The following is a 17,924-nucleotide window of genomic DNA, read 5'->3' as shown; positions in this document are numbered from 1 at the left end:
GGCCGCTGCGGGCCGCTGCCGGAAGCCAGGAGGGGAACGCGATCCGCTCGGGAAGCCGGGAAGTGCGGCAGCACACGGGGCGCGGGGTCGGGGCGCCCCCTGGGCCGCCGAGGCCGAAAGCGCCGAGGGTGGGTCCGGAAGACGGCTGTGCACCGGGAGGCTCGATCCAGTAGGAGTTTAGGCATTTAAGGCCTCGGCGCTCCGGGAGGCCAGGCCCCCTCGGGCGCCACCAAGGGAACCTTCTCCAGCGGCACTTCCTCCTCCCGCGAAGGGGGTGGCGCTGAAGGCAGGGCGGGGGCGGTGGCCCGGGGTGGCGGGCGGCACGGCGGGCCAGCCGAAGGCTCTGGTCTTCTCTGCAGCTGTCTGTCGCGTTCGCTTGCCACACAGCTCAGCCCATCTTCCTCCCCCGTTGGCCCTGCGCGCTCTGTGGTTTCTAACGTCCGCCCTGTCTCCAGCTTGCTGCACCCTTGTTGAACCTGCGTCTCTGGAGGCGGCCTCCCCTCGCGCCGGCAGCTCGTGTTCACTGTGGGCCAGTGCCCCTCCGCGGTGGATACTGTCTTATTCACTTGTTGCCTTTTCTCTGAGGCCACTGCCTGTGGCTCCTCCACCTCCAGGTACCATTTCCCGCCTCTTTTCTCCGCTCGCTCAACAAGTACACACTGAACCAGACAGGGCCTAGCACTCTGGGGACTGAAAATGGCAAAAGTGAGCCAATTAATCTTCGCTTGTTGGGCTCTTGCCACACTTTCCTCCTAGCTCTTTATCTGTACCTTTAATCTGGCAGTGTCTTTCCTGGCTTTTCTTCATATGCCTAAATATTTGCATGTGTGTCTGTGCCTCCTATTAGACCATCATCTCTTCAGGGCTTTGGTTCTTGTCTCATTCCAATCTTGATTATGCGGAGCACCTCGAAGAGTGCATTGTACCTGGCAGATGCTGGGGAAAAGGGTTGTCTAGTGGGTAAAATGATGATGGGTGTCCATTTTATTGCCAGCACTACCTGTTAATACTCGAAGCGTAACATACTTGGCCTCCCCTTGCGTTTTGAATACTATGTCATAGTCACACACTAGGGTTTCCCCTTCCTGACTTCTTCTCTCTTTGACCTTAATTGTCTTGCTTTCTTCTTTTATCCCAGGGTGTATGCATTTCTCCCAATATCCTTGGGTCCCAGTTTTATAAGCCTCCCCCCAAAACCTCAACAGCCAAAAAGTTTTGAACCAGGTATATAAGAAAATGAAGATTTCCTTTTCATTTCCCTTGTTAACAGGAGAAGGAACTCCATAACCAAGCCTTACACCCTCTTGGGGGCAGGGGAAGTTTAGGAAACACAAGGTCTTACCTTTCCCAGACTCATTAACTAAAAATGGCTTGAATAGCTTCTGGAGGAAAAACACAATGTTGTGAAGTTTCTACTCTATTTTTTGACAAGACACTTTCAGTGGTCCTTAAAAATCCCTTAGACATAGCCTCAATTTAGAGGCTACATCAAAACTCAATTTAGAGAATTATAACTTATCTCTCAGAAATAAGTTACACTTACTGTCTTTTGAAGAATTGTGAGGAAGGCCAGGAGTGCTGTTTTGTCAGTATGCTGTCTGAACTACCTTTTGAATATTGCTTGAAGGCCTTTATTAAACTTATAATCCATATTCATTACCTTATTACATATTAGTGTAATGGGACCCATTTTTGGAGTGGTGTTTTTATAAAGGGTTCAACTGAGGGAAGTTTATCAAGTTAATTGCTGCTTAAACAATGATTAACCCTGTATTCATTGTTCTAGACACAGGATAAATACTACAGACTGTTTTACTCTTCTAGCAGGTGGTTTCACATGTAATAGATTAGAAAAGCTATGGAAATGCAAAGTAATAAATATTATACCTTGGAGAATCATCCTGAGCCACATCTTGAAACTATATGTCAAGTTAATATTATCTGGTAAATGAAAGTGTTTTGCATGAGGTAGAGGAAAATGCCTGCTTTTAGTTCAACAGCATTTTTGACTTCTGATTTTACACAGAAAAGCCCTTGTGATTTTATGGCATTGAAAATAGAGGCATTTTGTTCTTTTATGAGATGTCTGGCCTTTACCTGTTATTTTCACGAATAATAGCTGACTTAATTTATAAGGGCTGCCATCAAGAGAGCAAAACTGCCTAGTGATTGGTAAGGTGACATAAAATTCATTGAGTGAGAAGGGCAGCTGGGCTCTGCCTTCTCTTTCAGCAGCCTGTCAGGCCTGTGCTAGCAGCCCTGGATGCTAGTTGCTCCAGTTGTAATTGTCTGGCCAATGATGATTATCTTCTGATGTCGGCTGACACGGTGTCCACCAATAGGAAAGCAGGAGGCCTGTGCTGACTGCTGTAACATTATGTATGTGAGGTGACGTCATCACAGGGCTTGTCTAGAACCTCAGGAAACCCTCCCCCGCTCCCCTCTGGCATCCTCCACATCCAGCTTTGTATATTTTTCTGACTTTCTCCTCTCCCTCCACCCGTGGTAATGGTTATAAGGGTTTTATTGTTTTTATATTTTGAGTTCTGTATTTGGGGTCTATAAGGTAGTGTAGGAATTTTTAGAAGTAAATACTGTCTGGCTAAGGAAACTTTATCCACAAATTGGATTTTACTAAGGAAAAATAATAAACACTATCAGTAAAAGGAATTGTACCTCTTTATGTTCTTTCTTATATGTGAGGTTTGGAAAGTAACGTACAATTTCAGTATGAAAAAACATAAAAGTATTATAAGCCTGTGTTAGATTTTTACTCAAAATATAGCATCGTAATGTCTATCAAACTTTAGAATGCAGGCTGTTGTTCTTCCTGTAGTGACAGTTGCCTTGCATTGATCTTTAAAATCCTCCTTGTGACCTGTTGTATGCTTTTGTAAGAAAAGTGGCTGGAAAACAGTACAATCTGTGGTCATGAGTCAGAAAAGGCCACGGTGTCTCATTTAATCAATGACACTACAGCAAATACAAATTTGGTCAGCTGTCTAGGAAACTACTGTGTCCACATTGTACACAGTGTGTTGCTTGCCACTTATTTTGGAGAATCACAGTTCATATTAGCCTTAAGACTGAAAATCCTAAGTGTGAGGAACTTATTTCATTCAATAAACGTTAGAAAGCACTGAGATGTTGCCTAATATGTACTAGGTTAAGAATGAGAACACTGAGAAAAAGTATACAGAGGAAAATTGGAATCTGTTATGATCCTAGAAAATAATGGAATGTTGTGAAGGAACTTTAATCTGAACTTTTATGTAGCTTTAAAAAAAGGATGTATATTCATGCAGTCTTTGATTTTTTTTTAGGATTTCCAGGGATAATGCAAAATTATTTTATGATTATCCATCTCTATATTTGCATTAGTAATAAATATTATGCGTATGGTGGTAAAATGTTTACGTAGGCCTTCTGTTAAATTGGAAGTTAAATTTTGTGGTCTAAAGAAGGCTCCTTGGTGCTTTTAATGTTAGATGATAATACTAAAAGTGTCAGGATCACATTGGAATTTAACTCCAAAGTCAGTCCACTCCAGATCTAAGAGTTGTTCTGCGTATTTCCTTCTAGGGAGAATCTATCTAGTCAGCGGGAAAGTTTTGAGAGGGATGGAGACTTAAAAATACTTAGGAGAGCATAAAATAACCGTCTAGCCTGTCTTAAGCCAACAAAATAAAATGAAGGAGTACAGCAAATCAAGAATTCATCTTTGGTTCAATGATTGGATATTTCAGGTCCAATATTTCCTGAGATGAGTTATCCAAAAATTGTTGCCATGATTCGCTTAATTTTTCATGTCTGGATACAGGTGAGCTGAGCTGGCTTTATTAACAGGAATCAGACAACAGTCCACACAATTTGCCTTTGCTCTGTACCTTTATTCTTAGCTTCAAATCTGTCTGCTCCACTTACTTTCCATTTATCTTTGTTAGAAGAGCACAGGCATTTATCTGGGAAAGTTTACCTTAGAAAAGTTACCTATACCACAGATATTATTCCTATTGATAACCTAAGGAAATCTGAATGAAACTATAGCATGGCTTTATTGAAAGCTTTATTGAAAATAAAGATGTATTGAAAATATAACAAGGCTTTATTGAAAGCTCATAACTTCATTCCTTTATTTGTATTCTGATCGTGTGTGTGTACAGGCAGGTACAGATGCGTAAAGTTGGCATAGTTACTCAGAGAATTTTAAAACAACAGCATCCTTAATTACATTTGACTTAGAATAATTTTATTTTAGAGGTAGATTAATCCTTTTTTAAAAAAAGATTGCCCTAGAGTCTAGAATGGATTTGTAATTTTAAGTTCATTGAGCAAAAATCATCCCAAAGCACAGATCCTGTTAAGTCATCTAAGTTCAAGCTTATAATTTTATCATGATTCATTTCTGTACTGAGAACTCATGATTTTTAGTTTCAAGGTTATTTTTCTTAGTATATTGGAATGACAGGTATTTTTAGGAACCCTTTTGTTTAGTCATTCACCCACTATGAACTTTCTAAAATTTAACTTTAAGCCTGTCTGCCCAAAATAATGTACAAATGAAAAAGATTTACACTTATCTTTGCTGAGATAAATAATTAGACATGCTGATTAGAAGCAGTTTTGCTGGACAGATACTCATACAGTTTTCTAATGAGTTAATTCTCTTTGGGATTTCATATTTTAGTTTTTTTCTTTCTAAAGCTTTTTTTGGGTTTCTAATTGTAATATGATAAGGAAAATATCATTGATATAATGTATTTTGGGGAGGGGGACCCCTACTGTTTTTAACCAAACCTGTGATCACATATTTTAAAGTATAATGTATATATAATATAGTATATATATGTATATATATTATATAACTTCGTTTTCTTAAAGATAAATTTCAGATGTTTTAGCTCAACCCTTTATTTTATTTTTTAAATTAATCAGTTAATTTATTTTTGGCTGTGTGGTGTCTTTGTTGCTGTGCGTGGGCTTTCTCTAGTTGGGGCAAGCGGGGGCTACTCTTCGTTGCGGTGCGCAGGCTTCTCATTGCGGTGGCTTCTCTTGTTGCGGAGCACAGGCCCTAGAGCGCACCAGCTTCAGTAGTTGTGGCGCGTGGGCTCTGCAGCACAGGCTCAGTAGTTGTAGTGCACGAGCTTAGTTGCTCTGCAGCATGTGGTATCTTCCAGGACCAGGGATCGAACCCTGTCCTCTGCATTGACAGGTAGATTCTTAACCACTGCACCACCAGGGAAGTCCGAGGCTGAATTTTTGAATTGATTGTTAACGCTTAATGGGCAGTACAAAAGATCATTCTTTGAAGAAGACTGACAAGATGAATGAAATGCATGTTTATCATTTATCTTTGTTAGGAGAGACTAGACATTTGCTTAGAAAAGTTTATCTTTATATATGTACACACAAACGTGTATATACATAAACATGTTAAAGTGACTTTTTTAAAAAATGAAAACCGATACCCCGTTAAAGACCATTTTGTGTGTTTCCTGCTGTTAGAAAAGCATCTTCCTTGGAATTCCTTGGTGGTCCAGTGTTTAGCACTCGGCACTTTCACTGCCGTGGGCCTGGGTTCAGTCCCTGTTTGGGGAACTAAGATCCCACAAGACGCACAGTGTGGCCAAAAGAAAAAAAAGCCTCTTCCGGAGCCAAATGTACTTTTCTAAAAATACAGCCTAATTTGACTATTTTGTCAATTTTTTTAACTAGTTAAATAATACTATTTTAGTAAGTGTCTTAAAACTGCAAAATTTGAACATTTAGTACTTGGATTTACCCCAATTATTAATAATTTTTAAAAAATCTTCAGTATGGGTAATAGTGGGTGAAACCCTCAAGTTTTCCTGTCTTGTAGGCCCAGTTGCCTGTCTCCTTCTATTTATAAAGGTGGTGTTAATACAATGTAAAAGTTTTTAAGATGCTAGACCCGCTCCAACTGGAGTAATTGACTTTTTCAGGTGAAGTGGGTTCAGTGGAATTGAACTCTTTGAAGTTGAGAATTTCATGATCTTGTTTTAGGAGGCTCAATGGGGGGGGAAAAAAAAAACCCTGATGAAAAGGTTTAATCCTGAAGCTTTTGTTTTTAATGTGTGAGACTTCTCTTGAAGTCTAAGGGTGCCTTAAGCATTTAAAAGCTGGTCTAGCAGTGGTTATCATTACAATAAGAGGGTCTGAAGGTCAATACAAAGTTATTCTAAATATCAAGTTTGCAGTTTTCTCTCAATTTTATGACTTCTTGACATAGATTTAATTTCAAGATCTTAGAAAGGAAGGTGGATTTTCTTCATTCTGGAGTAACGATACTAGTAGTTGATACATAGTTGTTTACTGATTGCAGACATTCTTTTAAAGTGTTTTATATATGTTAATGGTTAAATCCTCCCAACCACCCTTTGATGTATTATCTTTTTGATTTTACACAATAGGAGATAAGGCACAGTATGGTTAAACAAGTTGGAATTTGTATGTAGGGACAAAAAGAGGAGAAATGGGCTCCAGCCTTGACTAAGGCTTGGTCACCCAGGCCCCTATCATCCCCCTATTCGTATGAGAATAAATATTCAGTCAATAAAATAATGCCCTTGGAAACTTGGCAGTACTGTAAACATGGAAGGTACCTGTGGTTTTAGTCTGGTATCTCACGGTGTCTATGTTCTGTTTCTCGCTGAGTGGATCCTGAACACTTAAGGCTAGAAAAACTACAAAAAGCACCGTTAATGTTATAATGAGCATTGTGCTATGCAGATATAAACACTTTAATCATTAAGAATTATTATAAGTATTACCATCAATACTTTTACAATTGTAGAAAGCCATGTCACCTTTAATAATGCTTCTATCATAAAAGATTCCAATTTTATCTCAAACAAACCATGACATACAGGTTTGGAACATGTCTTATGAAGCCTACTTTGTCTGCTTCTCTGTGCTATGAGCACTGTCCACTCAGCTTGGTGGAGCTTCTGTTTCCACCTGGCACTGCCTGTAGCCAGGCTTTCCTTCAGGCAGGTTTTAGTAGCTACTGGTAAATAGCCAACACCTGTTGACAGGGGGGAATACATAAATAAATAAATAAATATATATATATATTACCCCACTCACACACACGCGCATATGGGTTGGAGATGTCCTTATTCTTAAAGGTCAGTGTGAAGAATTAAAGAGAACATTGTTTTGTTTTATTACTTTTAAATCCTTTTCCTGATTTTAAAGTAAATACTATAGAAAAAAAGAAATGAAAACATTAAAAAAAAAATGCAGGAAAAAACCCACCTTTAATTCTTATCCAGAGGCAACCACTGTTATTTTGCCACATTTCCTTCAGCTTTATTTCCAAGATATTTATATACTTTAGATCATTCAGTGGATGTCAACGACAGATTGAGTTCTCTATTATGTGCCAGGGACTACACTGGGCACTTTCATTCACCTACTGTCTCATTACAACTTTATATGTTGCTTTGTTTCCTCTTTACATTATAAATGTTTTTCATGTCACTAAAACCTCTCCGTAAGTATAATTTTCAGTGGCTACTTACTATTGTATTGTGTGGTCTTAATTTAGATAACCACTCCCTTACACGTCAGGTTGAACATGTTACGTTTCTAATATTTTGCTATTAGAAATAGTCCTCTGGACATGGTTGGAGGAGGTCATCAAGAGGACGTTGGCTCCCAGTTGACCGGAAAGCCAGACCTGGGCGATTCAGGCTCTTCACCCCCTCCCCTGCCCTTGGAATATAAGTTTTGCCCACCATTGCCACAGCCAGTGCCATTTCAGTGATGCAGCCTTGAGAGGGTAATGTGTTGTTGAGACCATCTGGGTGGTATGCAGGGCTGAACCTCCTTAAGGGCAGCATATAAACTCTTAGTTCTGGCGGGAGGGTGCAAAGATTTACTTTACTTGTCTTGCAGCCGCCCAAGACAAGCTTCATTAGTAAGTCCCCTTGCCTGTTACCTGCCACCTACCAATCTGGAGTGGCTGCCTTTTTCTTTGGTCTCTTCCTGGCTTCCAGTGTAAGGGGGCCAGTTTCAAATCTTACCTGGGTACTCCTGGGGATACAAACCAACAGCTGTCCTTCTAGGCCTGGAGGTGGCACTGCAGTGGGCAGCTCGCAACCCCTCTTTATGATGAGAGCACAGGTAAAGTTTGCTGTGCTGTTAGAGGTGTTTTATAACTAACCTATTATGAATAATGCTTAACTCATATGTGGCCTGACCCACCGGGTCCCTATCAACTGTAGAGTGATTCCCCTTTAAGACCTAGTGTTGTAGATACTTGGAATTTGTGGTTTTAACACTAGCAGTTTTGACTTGGAGAATAATCCAATGGTCCAGGAAATCAAGCAGGTTTGTTTTTTTGTTTTTTTCTTTTTTGCTGAAGTATTCGTCAGAGCAGTTATGTTTGCTTTCTTTTATTGTCTGGAGGGTAGGAAATCTTGAAGGTAGAAACTTACGTCCTTGTGGAAAATGTCCCCACTAAGGAGTGCAGCACTTGGTACTGACTAAAATAAGAGAAGATTAAGAGGTCAAGGAACACTGTGATCCTTAATCAGAAATAATAGGTGGTTTAATGGAATTTTCTGGGTTCAAGGAGTGTTCTCCAAACTTTTTTGCTGACATCCACCTAAAAGATGTTTAAAAAACTATGTACTGCCTCACACATTTAATTGTTTTTCTTTGTCAGTTGAAGTAAAGTAAGTTTTTAATAGAGATAGAATAAATAAGTTGAGGATTGGCTAGTTTCAATAAATATTTCATGACTTGCTAAGATAGGTTTATCTCTTTGTTGAGTAATGCACAACAAATCTGAAACAAATGACATAACATTTTTATCCATGGTTTCATTCATTGGTAGCTCCAAAAAGCAGACTACATTCCACCTCGATACATTTAAAAGACTCGGCTGTACTCATCCTACATTGTTTCTGGTTGTTCTGAACTGAGAATATCTCCACGTTCAGAAGGTAGTAAGCAGGGAAGAAAAAAAAAAAAGATTATCATTCTGCCCCACATCATTGTTCATTTTTACTTTGCTTTTGGGGTGAGAAGGAGAGACACGGGTAGGCTGTCAAGTGTCTTTTTTTTGTGTGTGTGGTACGGGGCCTCTCACTGTTGGCCTCTTCCGTTGTGGAGCACAGGCTCCAGACGCGCAGGCTCAGCGGCCATGGCTCACGGGCCCAGCCGCTCCGCTGTATGTGGGATCTTCCCGGACCGGGGTACGAACCCGTGTCCCCTTCATCGGCAGACGGACTCTCAACCACTGCGCCACCAGGGAAGCCCTGTCTAGTGTCTTAAACTATCTTTTCTTGACTGCGGAGAAGGTCATAGCTGATAGCATTTCTGTGTGTGTTGTGGCCATTAGGACTGGGCTCCTAATTGGGCAAAGCAATTCCTTATTCTTGACTTGGTTGTCCACTGTCAGAACCTGAGGACTTCCTCAAGAAGCTGAAGAAGTAGAAGCTCATTCTACTTGGGGTGTCTCTGATTATTGAAGACTGTTCTACGTATTGACCTGAAAGTTATGACCCTCCATGGGTCGTCCATTAGTACTTATCCCTGACTCTAGCTGTAATTTGTTCTCACTTCTGTATGAGTGTCTTGTATGCATTTGAAAATGACTACTATCTCCACTCTAGGCTTTCTTTTTTAGAATATCATCTGCAGTTCACTGGTAATCCACATGGATATTTCTGAAAAATAAAAAATTAGAACTCCTATACTTCTGAATAATTAAATATTACCTACTAGGAAACTCCTGAGAAATGTATGAAAGCTTACTAAAATTTGACACTTCTACGTTAAAATGAGCAAGTCTGTATTGGAAAGTACAGTGAGGGAGGGGGGAGTCCTAATTTAGTATTCTGCTAAAAAGTCCACAACATGGTTCTTTGGAACAATACAAAGCTCCTATTGTACGGGATATTCTGGAGATTTTAAGGACTCTGTTAGCCCTGAACCAGTAGGGTTGTCTTGAGTTGTAGTTGGTTTCATTTACTGTTCCTGCATTCATATTTGCAGAAATACTTTTTTGGAGCCTGTATTTTGTGATGGCTGATATTGTTTGTGATTATACCGCTTTGGTTGGTACTTGGTTCTTCTCCAGTTCTTTGTAATTACTGGGTTCGTTTTCTACTGACAAGAGAGTAGTTTGAGGCAGAAAAACGTTTGAGGACCACGCTCCGTGTCCTCAATCCTTAACCAGGAATTTGGGCCGATCTTCCCAGCTGATTCTTGCTGTGGTGGTGCTGATTCCATCTCACATTCTTTGCGTCTGTCTTCTCAGATCATTGATTTCACAAACTGGACACCTCTCCCTCTTCTAGCCTGTTCCACCTCCTTTATCAGCTAGCTACATGGGACCAGGCCGTCACTCTGCCCAGCACCCTTCTCTCCCTCCTTCTCTCCCTCCTTCCCTCTAATTCACAACCAAGTCCTTAGTGATCTGGCCCTCAGTTTCCTTTCTCTCGGTTCATTTCCATTGCCACTGGCCTCCTTCAGGCCCCCCGCACTACTTTTTGTCTCCTCGCTCACTTTCCAACCTCCAACTCCTGCCCTGCGTTCAGCATTCTCTTAAGTCACAGATCCCTTCGTGTCCCTCCCGTGGTAAAAACCTTCAGTGGTTTCCTCTTGTCTATAGGACAAATCTGAATTCTTTTGACTAATTTGAAAAGCCATTCAAAATCCCAGCTCCAGATTATCTTCCTAGTGTTACCTATTGAAATAGCCCTCCTCCCAGGCCTATTCAAATACAAAACCTTTCTCTTCCCCGCCCACCAAAATCGGTTGTCCTTTCTCTGTGGTTTGCTGGCACTTGGCTCATAAATAGATTAGTATTCTCGCTTGTATGTTTGAAATCAGTGCCTATCACAGAATTTGGCTATAGTTGCCCTCACTGTGTGTTGACTAGATGCATGCAGATATGAATGAATACACAAGGCTGTTTATTTACTCTCGGATGTGTATCTGCTTTATTATCCAGTACCTCTTTATATGGTCCTTAAGTGAATTATGGGAGACTGTCTAGTGCCTTCTGGAAACAATAATAAAAAGACTTCTTTTTTTCATCTAATTTTCTTTTTAAGAGGAAAGATATTCATTTAGCATGACTAATTTTTAGTGAATCCATTTTAATTGTTGGGGATTATTAGTCCTTTTCTAGGCAGCCACTCCAATCAGAAAGAAGTCAAAAGCTTGCCTAAAGTTGGGGGGAAGGTGGGATTGTATGCACAAGGAAAAAAAAGTCAGGAAGAAAATAATATTGGTACCAAAATGGTAAAAAGTAGTTGTATAAAATGATGGTTGTTATTTCTCTTATTGCTCTTCCAGTTTTCCATAATCTTTTTTGTATTACATTCTGGGTATGTATAGGTGGTGGGATTTTGCATATGGTCATATTTTTTCATTTTTTGCATTAACTATAGTGTACTTACTATCTTCATAGTAAAAGATCAGCTTCATTTTATAATGGTGTATTATCTGATACAAGGTAATAAGCATTTTTGTAAAACACCAATGCACATTTTAATAAACATTAAGCAACATAGTTAAACACAAAGGCATTTTGTGAGAACAGGGAACTGCACATTCTTATTTCAAATGAATACACTTTCTCAGATTAAGGTAGAGATTAGTCATACTGTTGATGTCACAAAAACTTCCCTTTCTCCATTTCTAAATTATACAGTTTGATTATTTTTTTAGTAGGAAAGGTTCCTGCTTCTTTAAGGAAGGGTGATAACAGACATTCACTTGAACATGACAACTTTTATATCTGGATTTCAGGAATGTATCTAATATGGCAAAGGTTCCCCAGGGACAATAGTCATCTAATCTAATAGCAATAAAAGATTAAACATAAACCTGTCTCTAGAGAGCAAAAAATGAATCGGGTAATCAGCTCAGGGACCTCGTGGCACCTGGAAACAGATGCTGCATATGTACCTGGGATACATCATTAACAAATACTCCAGCACTGCTGAATGCCTGGGAGATCAAGGCATCGAATGCCTGATTTAGAGGAGCTGGAAGGAATTTGTTACTCTCTGCAATAAAGGGCCAGTCTAGTCCAGAAGCCAGGCCTTGTGGAGCCAGAGAACCTGGTGTGTCTAGTCTGGTAGGAAGTCCCAGGGATCTTGTTGGGACCCCAGTGACAGAGCTTTTCCACAGGACTGCTTTGCAGAGATCTTATCAGTTCTGGGCATTGCTTTGAACTCTTGCTTCTTCTGGACTTGCTATTAGAGAGAAGAGAGAGACAAGGGATTGATTGCAGTGTGAGAACATGAGAAGTAGTATTTTGTTTTTACAGTTAGCTGTGTCTAGGAAGCATTGTCTCAGCCAGCAAACAAAAGGGCACAGGAGCCGGGAAAGGGAGGGTGGAGGAGAATGGGTCCAAATCATATAGGATATAGTTTTTTTTAATCTCTGTAATTGATTTAATGATGATCTTTTGGTTTTAACCTTCCTATAAACTTAGAAAAAATTCTGCCCTTATGCTCCGGACAACTTAAATAAGTATTCTTTCTGGATGCAAGAAAATAAGCAGAAGGTTAGAAATATCCTAAAGGAGAAAAAAAAAAAAAAAAAAATAGTAAATATAAGGAAAATATTAGACTCAATTTTTCTAAAACAGTGTTAAAAATACTATTTCCTCAAAAATAATATTTCTTGAAGTAAATTTAAAAATTTAATCTGCTAAATGTTTATGACTTTCTTCTGTAACATCAGAAAAAAGGTACATTTATCTCTTTTCAGGTAACTTTTTTAAGGGAAGTTTTTTTCCTATTACAGAAATTTATTTTTTTTTTATTTGAAAACTACCCTAAAATAAAGCATAAGAAATTATACATTGTTTCATATTCTAGAACAACACATTTATGAGCCTAATACCAAAATTACAATTCACCAAGTATGAAACATTCTGACTAGCACAATCTCTAAATATATATATATACATTTCTGACTGGTAGAGAGTGAGGGCTATATGATTGTATCTGACATTTTAAAACATTAAAACAGGAATTTTCACATTATAAACTTTTGATAAATTTTTAACATTCAAGCAAATTTTCACATACTTTAAATGCTTGATATGTATTTATACTTTATTTTGAAAATAGGCTTCCATTTCAATGCCATATAATATGAATATTATAATAATTTAAAAAATAAGTATTAATTATTGGGCTTTTTAAAAAATTGGGCAAATGTTGATGCCAGTCCCTCCTCAACATCCTGTAACTGCTGTGTAGGCTTGGATTGGGGGTATTTTATGTGGATAATTAAGGCAAAACAGCTGTTTTTTTGAACTTGCATTATTATATAGAGAGAACAACACACTCACAATGGAAAACTACATAGAATAAACTAAAACAAAAACAAAACTACCATTATAAGAGAATTAATCGTGGCTAAGGAACAAAAAGTTCGGCCTCAGAGATCTATTGCATCATCAGACTAAACTTTCTGTGGAGATTGTTTCTTCCCCCAAAAGTATTTGGTGTCCAGAGGCTCTTTTTGTCCCAGCGACGCTGAAGGGACCAGGGTATAGGGACTCAAGCTGGTGAATTATGCTTGTCCTACTTTCTCACAGTGGAATACAGATTCTAACAAAAATTGGTGCAATTGGATACCCCTTCCAGGATTAAATTTTACTTAGTGGGAAGAATACGTAGTCTCTTTTATGTTTATAGTCTGTCCTATCTGGATGTGCTCTAATAGATTTAAACTGTTTTCCTAAGGTAGTTACAATATAACAGCTCCAAATGTCTTGTTTATATGCAAAGTCTAGGACATTTGGAATGTAGTAGTTTTCCGAAGTATTGCTATAAATTGTGTTTTCATTGATCTTGGGCCAGACCATCAATAGCTTGCCAATTGTCTTCAGTAGTTGGCTTAAATTGTTTTTTTCATGTGAAAATGAAAAGCAATACTCTTGTTTTCTCATGAGTTCAGCTGAGTTTAAATATTTAATATTTCCACCCTAGTTTCTGAAATTTATGTATGTATTGTTTTTCATCAAATTGTATGCACCTGGAGGCCTAGAATTAAGAGATATACATAAAATCTTTACTTTTTTCTTAAGACTTTTCTTATGTAGAGAAGCATTAGGATTCATCTTGATAAAGCAAAGATGTGTACTGTCACAGAAACATTTTTTAAAGGAATAAACTCCTATCAGTTGTAGTTTCTTCATTCAGTGGATAGGCCTGGTGCAAGTAACTTTAAGTTACATACTGTAGAAAATTTAGGAAACACAAATAAGCAAAAATAAGAAAGCAAATGTTACCCTGAGATAAACATTAACATTTTGGTGTAAATCTTTTTAAACATCTTTCTTTCCCTCTCTCCATCTCTCTGTTTTTAACAAAAATATTTTCATAGAGTTCATACCATATTTTTCTGTAACCTGACTTTTTTTCTTAATATGGAATGGAACATTTTTCCCTGTTCTTAAATACTTCCTTCACCAAATTGTAAGCAGAACTATGTTTCTTTAATGTAATGTTCTAGCTGACATTGGAAAACTTGAGGAGACACATATCATTCTTTTCAATCAACATATTTTCTATCATTCTTAGAAGGAAAAAGAAAACTAGCAGCTTTAAAAGAGCAAAAGAATACACTGAATAACAGCATTAAAATGGTTTTAAGTTTGACCAGTAGAATAAAAGTGCAATAAATTTCAGATTATTTTCTTCACGGATTATGTCTTCTTTGGGTAATAACTCATCAGTTTGCTGTGCAGAACAAACCCGCCAATCAAGGAACTATGTTAAAATGCTTTTAACTGCAAGTAACAGATTATAATTAACTGTGGCTTAAAACATAAAACATTTAACTATTTCATATAAGAGTAAATCTGATTGGAAGCCTCTGTAGTCATTCAGTGGTTTAATAATGTCATCAATGTTCCAAGTTCTATCTGAGTTTTTGTCTTGCCATCCTTAATGTATCAGCAGTATTTTCTTGGTGGTTCCAAGATGGCTGCCATTTCACCAAACATCTATCCTCACTGCAACTTCCCAAGCAGAAGGGAAGGGACAGCAGCAAAGAAGCCTCCTTTTAGTTCTCTTCTTTGTCAAGAAGATACCTCCAAGCCAACTTGCTCTTAGTAAGTTTATAGAAGGATTTACTTCTGTTATTGCTGTAAGTTCATCTCATCGGTCAGGCCTGGGTCACATGCCTCACTTTTGGACCATTCACTGACAAAGAGGAGTGGAATTGCTTTTCTAACCCTTAGACTGCTGACAAAGAGACCGATTGCCTTGAGATGCTTATACCCTATCTTTCAGGGCTGTGTGCATTGCCCTCCAAACGATATCAGATTAAGTTTCCTGTTAGCAAGGGAAAGAATTGGGTTGGCTAGCTTACCCTCCACTGTGCTAGTAGTACAAGAACATACACTCTAAGGAGACAGAAAAGATTCAAGTCTGAAATAAAATTCATTTTGGTACTTTTTACATGACTCCTCACAGACAGAATGGTCTTATTAAAAAGTGGAAACATTGACTTATTCATGCTGATGTTAAACACAAACTATTGTGTGAATTACTCCTTAGTCTCTAAGGATGATAGAGCTGGAAATACTAACCTTCTAATGGCAGTGGAGGAATAATTCCCAAACAAAGTCCCAAGAAATGATTAAGAAAGAACTGTTCTACACATTGCATGATGTGAGAGTACTAAAACTTGACCCAACATTGACAATGTGCTGCGATCACTGATGTCAGAACGTATCATTCGTCTTCAGTAACTCCGTACATAAACTCAATGTAGATCTTACCTAACCTTCCAAAGCATGGCACTACTTTGGAATAAGTAGCCATTATTGTCTCTGTTGGATTGCATAACACGTGCTAGTAATATCATACCAAGGGATGATATAGTGACACTAGGGCCACATTCTGCCTAGGTTTGAATCCTTGTTCAGTTCAGTCACTTACTAGGTCTGTAACCATGGGGAGATTACATTTTTTTTTTTTTTTTCGGTACACGGGCCTCTCACCGCTGCGGCCTCTCCTGTTGCGGAGCACAGGCTCCGGACGCGCAGGCTCAGCGGCCATGGCCCACGGGCGCAGCCGCTCCGCGTCATGTGGGATCCTCCCGGACCGGGGCACGAACCTGTGTCCCCTGCACCGGCAGGCGGACTCCCAACCACTGCGCCACCAGGGAAGCCCTTTTTTTCTTTTTTAAAGGAAAACATTTTCTATAATCAAAAGATACATCCATTGCAGAACAAAATGGAATTATGGTATGAGCCATTGTCCCTTTTTACTGAAAATATTTTTTAAAATCCCATTTTTCTAAAGGCAGTTTACTCCATCAGCCAAGGTGCCTACGTCTTATAAAGGTTTGTTTAGATGATGGTCAGGAGTCTTTTGAAATGTTTCAGATGTGGATGCTGTAGGACGAGAAAATGACTGGTTGAGGGTATCATTCGGGGCATTAATGGAATCTGGAGTAGTTATTGCCGTCCTGGGACTAGTACTCAGAGGACACATTGGTCTGCTGGGATCCCAGTGTGCTTGCTTCCATGACAGCCTGAGTTCACGTTTCCCTGTTTGTGTGCATTCTCCTGCTTGACTAAGTCACACCCAGCAATTTGTATTGTCAAGGCGGAGAAGCAGGTCGGAGGTGCCATTTGAATGTATAGACAGCAGATGAAGTCAGTGGGTGAAACGACATACTACTGCGGTGATGCAGGCTGTGCCTTTTGCACTTCCTTCCACAGACCTGCAGGTTGACTCAGCACAGGGCCGCTGGAAGGTATCGCCTGAACATATGAAAAGTCATTGTGGCTCCAAATTCTGTTTTTCCTCTTGTACTTAGGACCTGAGGAAAAGCAGGTCTGGGAGATCTGGGAGTGTTGGTTTTCATGTGTTTCTCCTGCACTATATAGCATCAGGTTCAGAGGGAAAGTCTCCATATTCCAGGGGACATAGGTCCATTGTCTCGCTGTAATAAGACTAAAAAAAAAGCCCTTTGCAGAGTCCACAGTTAAAAAAAAATCAGCAATAATTTTAAGTACTTTGGGATAATGCAAGTATTTATTTTTGCAGGAATTTATTTTAAACTAAGCAAATTCAGATCACGTTTCTCAAGAAGAAAGGTAATCAGTCACCTAAGCAACTGGTATGAAGTATGAGTTATACTCCAGAAGGCTCTTCCTTTGCAGGGATGGATTAGTACTGTCTACCTCTGATCCACATTCTTTGTAGGAGGTACAGTTGATTTTCATTACTTGACTAGTTATGTTCTATAAAGTTGCTGGAAATACTAAATTAGCAAATTCTGAACCATTGCTTCTAGAGGAAATACAGGGTTAGGTTCCTGCAAGCCCCCGGTCATATTTTTGTCAACCAAGCAATGCTTGTTTTATGTGTTTCTGTTTAAAGATACCTTATTTAATGTATCGTTGATTCATTAACATTAAACTCTCAGCCAACAGCACCATATAACTCAGGCCTGAATGAAGCTTATCTGACGCATGGCTTTCTCGGTAAGACACAGCACAGCCTTGTACTTAGGAACGCTAGACAGCATTTCAGCACTGGGGGCCATTTTAAACAGTGAGATCGCCAACAAAAAACACAAAAATGCAGAAAATGTGACACTAAGTAGACTGAAAAAAGGACACTTTTTTACAGTATGAGAGTTGAAATAACAAGGCAGAGCGTTGCCTTGTTTGACCTCAGCCTGGAATGCAAGCATCGGGCAACTCAAATTAGACACCACTCTGGGAATGACCACGAATGACCATGGAAGCACTGTGTGTTTGGATTTGGGGGTGAGAAATAAATTTTAATGAGTAGGTGAATTTGCAACAATGAGGATCAGCTATTCCGCTGTAGGAAGTAACATCCAAAGCTCAAGTGTTCATACTGTCCTGGATAACCCTAATTTATAATGGCAGCACT

The 17,924-nt window shown here is 39.2% G+C and overlaps 1 protein-coding gene across 4 annotated transcripts in view; it reads left to right on the top strand.

Annotated features, from left to right (window-relative positions):
* LOC112397675 (elongation of very long chain fatty acids protein 6) overlaps positions 1-17,924 on the top strand; it is a 133,054-nt gene that overhangs the window by 2,251 nt on the left and 112,879 nt on the right. Inside the window, exon 1 of one of the 4 annotated variants that reach the window (XM_024741934.1) lies at positions 40-614. The exons of the other annotated variants lie outside the window; for them this stretch is intronic. The gene's annotated coding sequence lies outside the window, so the exon portion shown is untranslated. Of the gene's footprint in view, positions 1-39; positions 615-17,924 lie in introns of those variants that run through there. 4 annotated transcript variants of the gene reach the window in all.

Source organism: Neophocaena asiaeorientalis, unplaced genomic scaffold, assembly GCF_003031525.2.
Source record: "Neophocaena asiaeorientalis asiaeorientalis breed wild unplaced genomic scaffold, Neophocaena_asiaeorientalis_V1.1 scaffold534, whole genome shotgun sequence".
NCBI lineage: Eukaryota > Metazoa > Chordata > Mammalia > Artiodactyla > Phocoenidae > Neophocaena > Neophocaena asiaeorientalis.
This window is presented reverse-complemented; position numbering and strand designations above follow the sequence as displayed.